The sequence below is a fragment of the Myotis lucifugus genome, unplaced genomic scaffold (assembly GCF_000147115.1).
Source record: "Myotis lucifugus unplaced genomic scaffold, Myoluc2.0 scaffold_0, whole genome shotgun sequence".
Taxonomy (NCBI): domain Eukaryota; kingdom Metazoa; phylum Chordata; class Mammalia; order Chiroptera; family Vespertilionidae; genus Myotis; species Myotis lucifugus.
This window is the reverse complement of record NW_005871048.1, coordinates 62438491-62449659: the sequence shown is the minus strand read 5'-3', so window position 1 is coordinate 62449659 and position 11169 is coordinate 62438491. Positions and strand designations below refer to the sequence as shown.

At 42.0% G+C, this 11169-nt stretch overlaps 1 long non-coding RNA gene across 1 annotated transcript; it reads left to right on the top strand.

Annotated features, from left to right (window-relative positions):
* The first annotated feature begins 681 nt into the window (after window positions 1–681).
* LOC111825792 lies at window positions 682–3834 on the top strand. Its single transcript, XR_002828977.1, has 2 exons — window positions 682–1988; window positions 3723–3834. It is a non-coding gene; the product is annotated as an uncharacterized LOC111825792 (long non-coding RNA).
* Window positions 3835–11169: the final 7335 nt, after the last annotated feature.

Below are 11169 nucleotides of genomic sequence, written 5' to 3'. Positions count from 1 at the left end.
CTTCTGGAAGAACAGGGGGAGAATGGCACTCTCTATGCAAAAAAAATCTCTGGGGGTCTTATGGCGACCTCTTTCTTCAGGATTCGGACAGTTGTACATGCAGGTGGTGCCCCACTTGCTTCGAGACCTGAGCTAAGAAAAGCAGGAGAAAAGACCGAGCGCTTCCATTCTTCCTTCGGCCGCTTTCGCAAGGGCAGACCGCAGGAGGGCCTGCGCAGGCACAGGCGGAGGGCAGCCCCTCCAGGGCAACGGGCCAACTGCCGCCTCCGCCGCGTCCGGGGGGCGTGCGGGCTGGGACTCGCGGGCTGTTCCCGCTGGCCCGAGGGTGGCGGCGCGCCCCGGAAGCCGGAGGGCCGGGCGGGGGGGAGACTGAGCAGCGGGGGGCAGGAGGCGATCGGAGGCCGGAGGAAGTGGGAAGAGGGTAAGGGGAGGTCGGGCTCTGCATCCCGGTGCGGGGCTGGGGTCCCCGATCTGCGTGTGTGTGTGTGAGCCATCGGGGGCACAGTGGCCGGAGGGAGCGGGTTTGGGCAGCGGGGACGTGCGGAGGCGCCTGCTCCGGCCGGGGCTGTAGTCCGATTCGGGCACATCCGGGCAAGTAGGGACCCGGAGAGACGGAGGTGCCTCTGGGAGGCCCACTGCGCCTTTTACCCCGGGGACGCGGGTCACCGTCGCCTCTGGACACACTGAGAAAGATGCTCAGGCTGGGCTGGCCGCCCTGAAGGGCGTTCAGACCTGCCCCCAGCACAGTTTGCTGACAGTGAGATTCTTCTTGATGCAGCACGGTTGTAAAAAAACAAAACAAAAACTAGAAAAGTCTGTCTCTTTTGAAATAAACCAGGGGAAAGAAAGACAAATCTGTTTTATAATACTGTAGCTCAGGGATTTCAGAGCAGACAAGAGCTGTGCGGAGTGTTTTACGTAAACTAAAACTTCAGAGCCGTCTGACAGCAAAGCCAGCATCCGTCTCTGCACCCAGCGCACTGTGACGGGGTTTGAGGCCCTGATGAATGAGAAGGGCCTGGGAGGCCGGGATATATGGATAATCTACGTACCTTCGCTCAATTTTTTCCTTGAACCAAAAACTGCTAAAAAGGGGGGGAGGGGAGAGCCTCGTGTATGGCCATTTTCATGCGCAGTTGTCACCAAGGTCCCAGCACCTAGAAGGACCTGTGGCTGGTTTAATGACAAAGTCAGTCCTGTTTTGCATTCCCCCCACTACCACAAGCATCTTTTAACGTTTAATTAGCATAATGAATTAAAGTAATTTATTATTAAAAGTAATAAAGTAAGTTTGCACCTAGGAATGTCACCTCACATTTAGCTTTGTACAGCTTGTGTCAATAGTGAGCTTGAGACCTCGACGCCCTGGTTTCAGATGTTTCGCAATTATTTGCAAGTATTATACGTTTTCCATATTTTATGCCCTTTAAGAGACCTTTTTAAAACCCACACAGTGCAAACAAGGCCTTGAGAAAGAGGAAGCTAATTTACCGTGTGGCTCTGATGTAACCTCAAATTGCATCCTCGGTAATTAAAAAGAAATTTTGGTAATTATTTATTGTGTTACTATAAATGTGTCAAATAATTTATTGAAAAGACTGCCCAGCAAAACAGGAAGTTCTCATGTATCGGACTCTCCTGAGTAGAAAATTCCTGAAGGGTGTGTTTTAATATAGTCAAATCTCATTTTAAATATACTAAGAGAGCTTGTTATTAAAGGAATTCTCTGGGAAGGAGTTCTTTTCTAAAGCAAATATCACCTTACAGTTTATCCATTCTGTTAGTCTAGGTTTCTGTGGGCTCATTCTACCTAAAACAATCTAATTACACTGGCCTTTGACTAGAATGTGGGTTGGTGAGGTCCCTGATCAATCCTCATCAAGTGCAGTTTGCTTTGGCTGGTCCCTAGACAAGGACAGGACACACGGCTGCTGCTGACTGATGCAAACACACACCTGCGACCCAAAGGAGGAATGGTGAGAGTTCTAGTAAGTCAATGAAATATCATCATCCCTGCTCGAGTATTCTAAAAGTGTATGTTTTTAATGAGCAATTTAAGAGCATCATCTTTGATTATGGCAAAGAGCACTTTTTAGATTTGAAAGGCCTCAATTTTAATCACACTGTGGCAGTATGTAAGTGAATGAGACATTTAGTTATTTTTTCTATCAAAGAGTCAAAATCATCTGGAGAGTATGATGCTAAGCGAAATAAGCCAGTCTGAAAAAGACAAGTATCACATGATCCCACTCGTATGTGGAGTCAAAGAAACAAAATAAACTGATGCACAAAATAGATCCAGAGACACTGAAGCATGGAACAACAGCAGGGGTCCTCAAACTTTTTAAACAGGGGGCCAGTTCACTGTCCTTCAGACCGTTGGAGGGCCGGACTATAGTTTAAAAAAAAACTATGAACAAATTCCTATGCACACTGCACATATCTTATTTTGAAGTAAAAAAAACAAAACGGGAACAAATACAATATTTGTATTTGCATGTGGCCCGCGGGGCCGTAGTTTGAGGACCCCTGAACAACAGTCAAATCTCAGAGGGAAGGTGGGGGGGGGGAGGGTGGATGGGTAGGAAGAGATTCAGCAAAGAATTTATATGCATACTAGTATATGCATAACCCATGGACACAGACAATAGGGTGGTGAAGGCCTGAGCCGAGGCGAGGACAGGCTAGAAGAGGTCAATGGGGGAGGGGAGGAGGAGAAATATGTAATACTTTTAACAATAAAGATTTAATTTAGAAAAGAAAAAGAAAAAACTATCAAAATCAGATAGATTTCTAGGGGAATTTTTGGTCTCTCTCTCTCTTCCTCTTTTTAACTTAATAGTTGTTTGACAAGACAACTTCAGAATATAAGTGATGATAATTAATAGGAAGTTTTCTCTCTTACCCAGAACCCCAAGAAGCCATCCCAGTCACTTAAATTAGATTCAGAGGTTGTTATTTTTCAGAGAGTATAGCTTTATCTTCAATTCAAAAGTCTTTAGGTTAGATTTGATTGCTATATGCAACAGTGTAAGAAAAAAAAGTACATACAGTGTAGGAAAAAGTACTGGGAAAATATGCTCAACTATTAACAATGGTTATAGCCACATTATTATAATTTTTTACTATTATTAATATCAGTACTCATGTTTTTTTATACTTTTTCTGTTTTTAACTCAATGAACATTTATACATTTATAAACAGAAAAAAAAGCTTTAAAAAATATTTACAGGGGATGAGGACACATTTGTAATACCTTAAGTAATAAAAAAATATTTACAAAGCTTCATCAGAAGTGCAAGTTAGCATTGATTTCAGAGCACAGAAAAGTTATTATCCCAGAACAATGTTATAAATGACCAGCAATATATTATTATTTTGATGCCTTAAATTATTAACTCCAATATTTGAAGAAGCTAATACAAAAAGAAAAACTAAAAATTACATATGTGTATTTTTAAAATACATGGATGCTTTCAAAATGTTGTTGTTAAAAAAGGAAAGGGGAATATTTGTACGTGCTGGTATGGAGTGATCTGCAGAGTATTTTGGCACTTGAAAAAAAATGAGATGCCAGACTATAAAATTGTATGCTAGTTTTGTGGTAAAAAGGGAAAGAAATATTAATATGTTTGTGTATGCATATGTGTATTTGCTTATATTTGTGGAAAAAAAACACTGGAAGTATAAAACAAACATTTCTAAATAATTTTTAATTTAGGAGGAAGAAGACACGATAGAATAGGGATGGAAGAAGAACTCTGAATGTACCTCCTTATCTACTTCCGGCTTTGGAAATGTTCATCCTATATAATAAAAACCTAATATGCTAAGTGTCTGGTCATCCGGTCATTCGGTCATCCATTCAACGTACTAAACTAATGATATGCTAAGGCCGCTCAACCGCTTGCTATGATGTGCACTGACCACTAGGGGGCAGACACTCTGACCAGTAGGTTAGCTTGCTGCTGGGCTCTGGCCAATCTGAGCAAGAAGGGCCGGACATGCTCTGAAGCCCTCCTGCAGTCCCTCCCCAGCTGGCCAACCTCCCCTCCCTGGCCCTGATCATGCACTGGTGGGGTCCCCCGGCCTGGCCTGTGCCCTCTCACAATCCAGGATCCCTCGGGAGATGTTGGAGAGCCGGTTTCAGCCTGATCCCACAGGCCAGGCCGAGGGACCCCACTGGTGCATGAATTCGTGCACCGGGCCTCTAGTGTTGTACATAAAGTTAAATGGGAAGAAAAGAATTTTCGACAGCAAACATAAATGTCATTTTTTTTCTTTTTTATTCCTATTTTAATATGAGAAAAGGATTTGAGGCAGCTTTCATCAGAGCAGAGATATACAGGATATATGCCTTAACCACTTTTATAAATTTTTATTTTCCTGTAATTGCTAGAAAATAAAACATTTGGGAGCCTCTTGCCAGGTCAATTATGTAACTTGATGACATTGTGTATTGGCAATTATTAACTCACTCCTACATCTGAGTAGTGGCCTACGAAACAAAAGTTTGGGGATGGATTCTGCTCATGCCACTCAGAACACCACCACCATCACCTGACTTTCAGAGCTCTGAAACAGATGCACTTTTTGTAGGTGAGCATTTGATGATTTGCTGACTTATATTTGGCTTCTATGGTGAAACACAGGAGGTAAGTGTGTATGTAACTCGTCCTGCCCTGCAAACCTAAGGTCTGGCAATTCTTAATGAAGCGAATGGAATGGAAGATGTAACTAAGATTAAAATGTAACTACTTTTTGTTCCCCTTTTTTTCTCTTCAACTTCTGCTTTTGTTTGTTTTATTTAAGTGACCAAAATAACATAAAATGCCTGTAATTAAAAATATTTTAAATGTTTACATTTTTATTCTTACTACTTATCCAAGGTCTACTTACCTTTTAAAGTTCTTTAAACATATTGTGTCTTAAATATTTCCTCTATAATTCTATCTCACTTTGATAATTTCTCTTCCATTTTATATTTTGGCAATCAGAGTGAGAGCTGCATTAGTCTCTATTTCTAGTATGTAAGTCTGATATCTATCACAAAATATTAAATTTCCTGAGGTTGGGAACTATTTAAAATACTATACTATTCTATCTTCTTTCTCCTCCCTACTTTTCACTTCCCCTCCTCAGACAATAATAGGCACTAAATAATACGTTTTGAATTGAGTTTTTAATGTTTGTTTCATTATTTTTTTGTTGATTTTTAGAGAGAGAAGAAGGGAGTGGGGGAGAGAGAGAGAGAAAGAAACATCGATGTGATGTGAGAGTGAAACATTGATCGGCTACCCCTTGCATTACCTCTACTGGGGATCAAGCCTGCAACCCAGGCATGTGCCTGACTGGGAACTGAACCAGCAACCTTTAGGTGCACAAGAAGATGCCCAACCAACTGGGCCACACCAGCCAGGGCAGTTTTTAATGTTTAATCTGCAAATTGACAAGTGTATTATCCTTTCCATTGTACATCGGCATCCTTAACATTTTAATAATACATAGAAATCAGATTCCTAGCTTCTCAGACCTTACTATCCCAGAGAAGCAGTAGACAGAGAATGTTTCTTTTGATTGCTACTCTATTTAATAGAATCTATTTTTTCTTTTTAGTGTTACTCACTAAAGTAGAGCAGGTATTAATTCATCAGACAAATATGTAGTACAGTGTCACCTTCACATTAACCTATGGCATATCCCTAGATTCCTATATCCCTACCAGAGCATTTGCTTATTTCAAAATGTTCCTGATTTTAAAATGGTATCCTGCTACTTATTACATAACTTCACTTGTGACTCAATAGATTGATTAATTAAGCAAGGTGTTAATGAAATCTCCATATAGATCAGTTAAAGTTGTTTTAATTCATTCAGCAACCTCTTTTGAGTGGCTACGGTGTGCCAGGCCTGGTGCAATGTGCTGGGTATATAGTATGGAATAAAACAAGCATAACCCCACTAAGATTGGGAATAAAAGACATGTTCTCTCACTACTCCTATTCAACACCATACTGGAGGTCCTAGCCAATGCAATCAGGAAAGTAAAATAAATAAAAGGCATACACCATTGGAAAGAAAAAAATAATTTGTTATTTACAGATGACGAGATAATTCACATAGAAAATCCCAGGGATTCTATAAGAAAACTACACACTAATATGTGAGCTTAGCAAGGTCACAGGATAGATACAAAGTCAATATACAATAAATGATTGTACTTATATATACTCACAGTAAAAAACTGGAAATTGAAATGAAAAAAAGAAACAACACCCTGTCATTTACAATAGTATTAAAATCTGTGAAATACTTAGGAATAGATCCACAAAACATGTACAAGCTTGTATATTGAAAACTACGAACAGTAGGACTTTAAAAAGACCTAAATAAATGGAGAGGTGTGATGTGTTAATGGATCAGAAACCTAACCATTATTAAGCTTTAATGTTCCCCAAGTTGGTCTACAGATTAAACATAATCTTAATCAAAATCCTTTGGAAAAGAAAAGCAGGGGACGGAGGATAGTTAAAACAATGTGAAGAACAAATCTGGAGAACGCAGAGAACCTGATTTCAAGACTTAATCGCCACAGTGTGATGCTGGTACAATAGACATACAAACCAGGGGAATAGCATGAGGAGTCAGAAATAGATCCTCACATATATAGCCAATTGATTTTTCACAAAAACACTAAGGTAATTGAATGGCAAAAGAATAATATTCTCAACAAATGGTGCTGGGACAATTGGACATCCATATGCAAAAGAATAATCCTCGAGCCATACTTCATGTCATATATACAAATGGACAAAAATTAGATTATAGATTTAATGCAATGACAAAACTTCTAGACAAAAACATAGGAGAAAAATCTTTGTGTCCGGCCGCGGTGGCTCAGTGGTTGAGCATCGACCTATGAATCAGGAGGTCACAGCTCGATTCCAGGTAAGGGCACATGCCCAGGTTGCAGGCTCGATCCCCAGTGTGGGACATGCAGGGGGCAGTCAATCAATGATTCTCTCTCAGCATTGATGTTTTTATCTCTCTCCCTCCCCCTTCCTATCGGAAACAAACAAACAAAAAATCTTTGTGACCTTAGATTAGGGAAAGATTTCTTGGATCCACATCAAAAGCACAAACCACATACAAAAACCATTCATTTCTCACAACTAATCTAAGAGAAGGTATATTAGTTGAGTCCCTTTGTTGAATGTAAGAGGAGTTATCTTAAACTAGCCTGAGCTGAAAAGAAGGATTTATTATGAAGACACAGGTATGACCCACAGAACCCAAGCCCATAGCAGTTTCCCTCAGGAAAGGACTAGAACCAGGGACCAATCCAGAGGCTAAGAATGTAGGCCGGATTCTTCTTAAGAATGTGCGTTTTACTATAAAAACTCTCAATTTTCCTTTCTCCTTTGGAACATTCTGGCTATGGCCTAGTTGTGGTTCTGATTTGTGGATCCTAAGACCCTTGGCCTCCTGGTTCATTTAAGCTTGGTTGACAGGTGGCTGGCTTGGTAGGATTGAGTCCTTGGACCCACTGCCTGGTTGCCAGGAAACAAAAATGCAGAAAAGCACCCATGGTAGTTCACCAGGCAGACCCACGCATCTACACAGCTGAAAACGGTGGACATAGAATTTTTGGTCTCTCTGATTCCAAAGCCAGTTCTCCCAGTTACTTTTTCTTAAGCTCCTTTTGGCTTGGCCACATCCATGCTGAGTTTGAGCTGGGGTTGCTGCCCGAGGTGGACCGAGCTAGGAATTGCTGAGGAAGGCAGCCCCAAAATTGGATTGAGGCAGGGAAGCCTGCAGGCAGGGCTGGGGTCTGTGGCAGGTCAGGAATTGGGACACATCAGGGTGTGGTCTCTGTGGCCAAGGTCAAGACTGGACTTCAGGGAAGCTGGAGTGGCTTCACCCCGGTGGAGGCAGTGGCTGGGAGCTGCTCACAGAGAGACTTGTTTTGGTTGGAGGTGAACCTCTAGGTTTGTTTTTTGGTGAAATGCCTAACCCAAGAAATGTTCCAGTCATGTCTTAAGAGACTTAGCCCCTCCAGAGAGGGTCTGGTTTTCCTGAGTCAGTGATTTTTTTTCTCCCTCTGTCTAAGAATGCTGCCAGTTTGACTCCAAAAGAATGTTTTGCCCTTAGGGTAGATGGGGGCTCAGGTGGCTCTGGAATGAGACAGAGTCCTCTTAGCTTGGAGTTGGGAATTTTCCAGTTCTCTCCTGGTGCTGGGCTCCAGGTGGACATTTGATCTGAATCTGACACTAACTAACCCCATCAGCTCCCGTAGCCAGAGTGTCTACCAGACCAGGTATCCACGAGGAGCCTTATCTTGGGGTGGCTTGGCTGCCTACCAGGCCAGAGTTGTTTTGCAGGAGGCCCCATCCAAGCAGTAAAGAAAAGCATCTCATACTTGCCCCAGCATTTCCCAAGAACTCTGCTTAGAGCTTTTAAGGCATGTTTACAAGGATGTATTGCTCATATACTCACCTCTCCTTGGTGTTCCATGCAGAACATGTGGCCAAAGCTCAAAAAATGTGTAGCTCAAATCCGAGGTCAGTGTTTCAGTTCTGGTCCAGGTTGTGGGCTCGATCCCCAGTATGGGATGTGCAGAAGGCAGCCACTTGATGATTCTTTCTCATCATTGATGTTTCTATCTCTCTTTCCCTCTCCCTTCTCTCTCTCAAATCATTAAAAACATATTTAAAAAATGTGTAGATCAATAATAAATTAGAATTGAGAGAGCCATTGGACAGCAGTTTCCCATGCAAATTATGGGACCAGTTTATTTGGTTTGCTTTCCCAGGACTTCCCTAACTTTTCTCCCCCAAATTCCATATATTTAACTCTAAACAATCTTCAAAACAGCATAATAGTCATTAAAGGTAAGATTGAGTCTGTTTTCTGAACTCCAGATACTATCTTTGGTTACATTCCAAAGCCAGTCTTAGAGGTGTAGTTTAGAGGCAGAAATCTAAGTTTTAGCTGGAATGTAAAAATGAAAGAACACATTATTGGAATTGGAAAAAAAATGTCCAGGACTTTTGCTGGCTGTACGAGAAGACAATTTAGTCCAACTGTCCTCCTTATGTGTGTATCTGGCAGAAGCAAACCCTGTGACAACAGAAGAGGGTTAGCCAATGACATTCCTTCTTGCTTTGGTGATCTCCATTTCTTTCTTCTTACTGTTCTTAGGTTCCAGTGCGGAGGTTTGGGTGTGACCATGGGCGGTCTAGATGTTGAAGGGCCAGGAAGAAAGGCAGGATGTGTAAAGCACCTAGACAAATAATAATTAATAATAAAAATAATAAGCACATCGGCAGGTAGTATTTATCAGTGACATACTAGGTGCCATACTATACTCAGTGCTTTAATGCAGTACCTCCTCATTCATTCACCCATTCTTCATTCATTCAATTGTTCAACAGTTATTATGAGTCAAGCAGCATTCTAGGTGCCAAGGTGCCAAGGATACAGCAATGAATTAAACGAAGGCTTGCTCTCATGGAGCTTACATTCTAGTAGTGAGACAGACAACAAACAAATACACATATAATGCAAAGTAGACAAGCCCTAAGAAGAAAAATAAATCTGAGCACAGATAAAGAGGAACAGAAAGGGACCAAGGGAAGTTGTTCTGCTGAGTAGGTATCTGTCTGCTTTTCAGGCAGAGGGAATAGCAGTGCCTTGAACCTGGAAGGGCTTGGCGTGTTGAAAGAGGGAGCAAGAGAAAGAGTGGTTGGTGAGGAGGTCCCGGGGTGGCTGGGGGTCCGAGTGGAAGGTGAAGCCATTGGAGATATTGCACAGAGACATGTTCTGACATAGGTTTTAAAGGAATTGTCCACTTGCTGAGTGGAGGAAAGCTGGGTTGGGAGCAGGGTGGCCAATTAGGAGGCTACTACGGCATTTGTCTAGGAGGGAGATGGTAATGGCTTGAAGCCATAAGCTTAATTAGAGGAGGTGAGAAAAGTGAATTCCGGAAATACCCTGAAGTTATGATGGCTGTATTTGCAGATGGATTTGGATGTGTGGTGAGAACGAGAGAGAAGGCATGTTTTGACCTGAATCCAAACTAGCGAAACCATTTGCAGACACGGGCAATACCGGAGGAGGAGCTGACCTGGAGATGAAAATCAAGTTTAGTGATGCTTTGTGATGCTTATTACACATCAGGTGGAAATGTCAGAGAGACAGTTGAGTGGTAAATTAGTCTGGAGCTCAGAGGGGAGGCTGGAGATTAGAATCTGGTGATATCAGCAAAAAAGGTGCTATGTGAAGTCATGGGCCTGGATGAGGCCATCCAGGGAGTGAGAAGATACAGTACTTCAACATGCTTGGGTAGGAAATGGACAGGTGCTCAGGGGAGTTCAAAGAAGTGGGAGGAAAACCAAGAGAAAGTGCCCATTTTGACATCAAATCAGGAAAGTGACCAACTGTGTCAAGTGCATTAGTAAGTAAGATGAAGCTAGAATTGGCCACAGGGTTTAACAACACGCATTCCATTAATCTCAAAACCTTGTGTGGTGGGTACTAGAATTATTCACACTTTATAAATGAGGAAGCAAGACTCAGAGAGGCTTAGGAACTTTGCTGGGGCTCACACCAGCCAGGCTAAGCCCAGGTCTCACAGCTCCCTGCGCTGGGGCACCCATTTCCCTTCCTACTTCCAGTGTGTGAGTCATGGACTCTTCACCTCACCTCCCAGGTAAACAGGGACAATGCTCCAAGGAAGAAGCCTATCTCCTCTCCATTTGGAGGGTGACAGATTATTGCAAAATCTTTTGAGAGAATGATTCAAAATGAGGACAGAGAGAGGATAAGCGCATTTAAGAGAACCCTGCCTTACCACTTATCTCCAGTTTGAGCTCATGATTGCTTTATAATGTTCTTATTAGCATGCACTTGTGTGTGTGTGTGTGTGTGTGTGTGTGTGTGTGTGTGTGTGTGAGAGAGAGAGAGAGAGAGAGACTCAAAATAAAAAGTGTTTATGCCAAAAAATGTAGTGGGGAATTTGCAGGCTTTTCTGAGAGGTTGCAGGCTATAAAACAGATTTGTGTATGCAATCTAAACTCTTTGTGTTTGTTCTTTTTCTTTTCCTCTCTTTTATGCTTAGTGCACATTAAAAAACCTAATTAGGACACTGTAGAAATAGCATAAGTAAC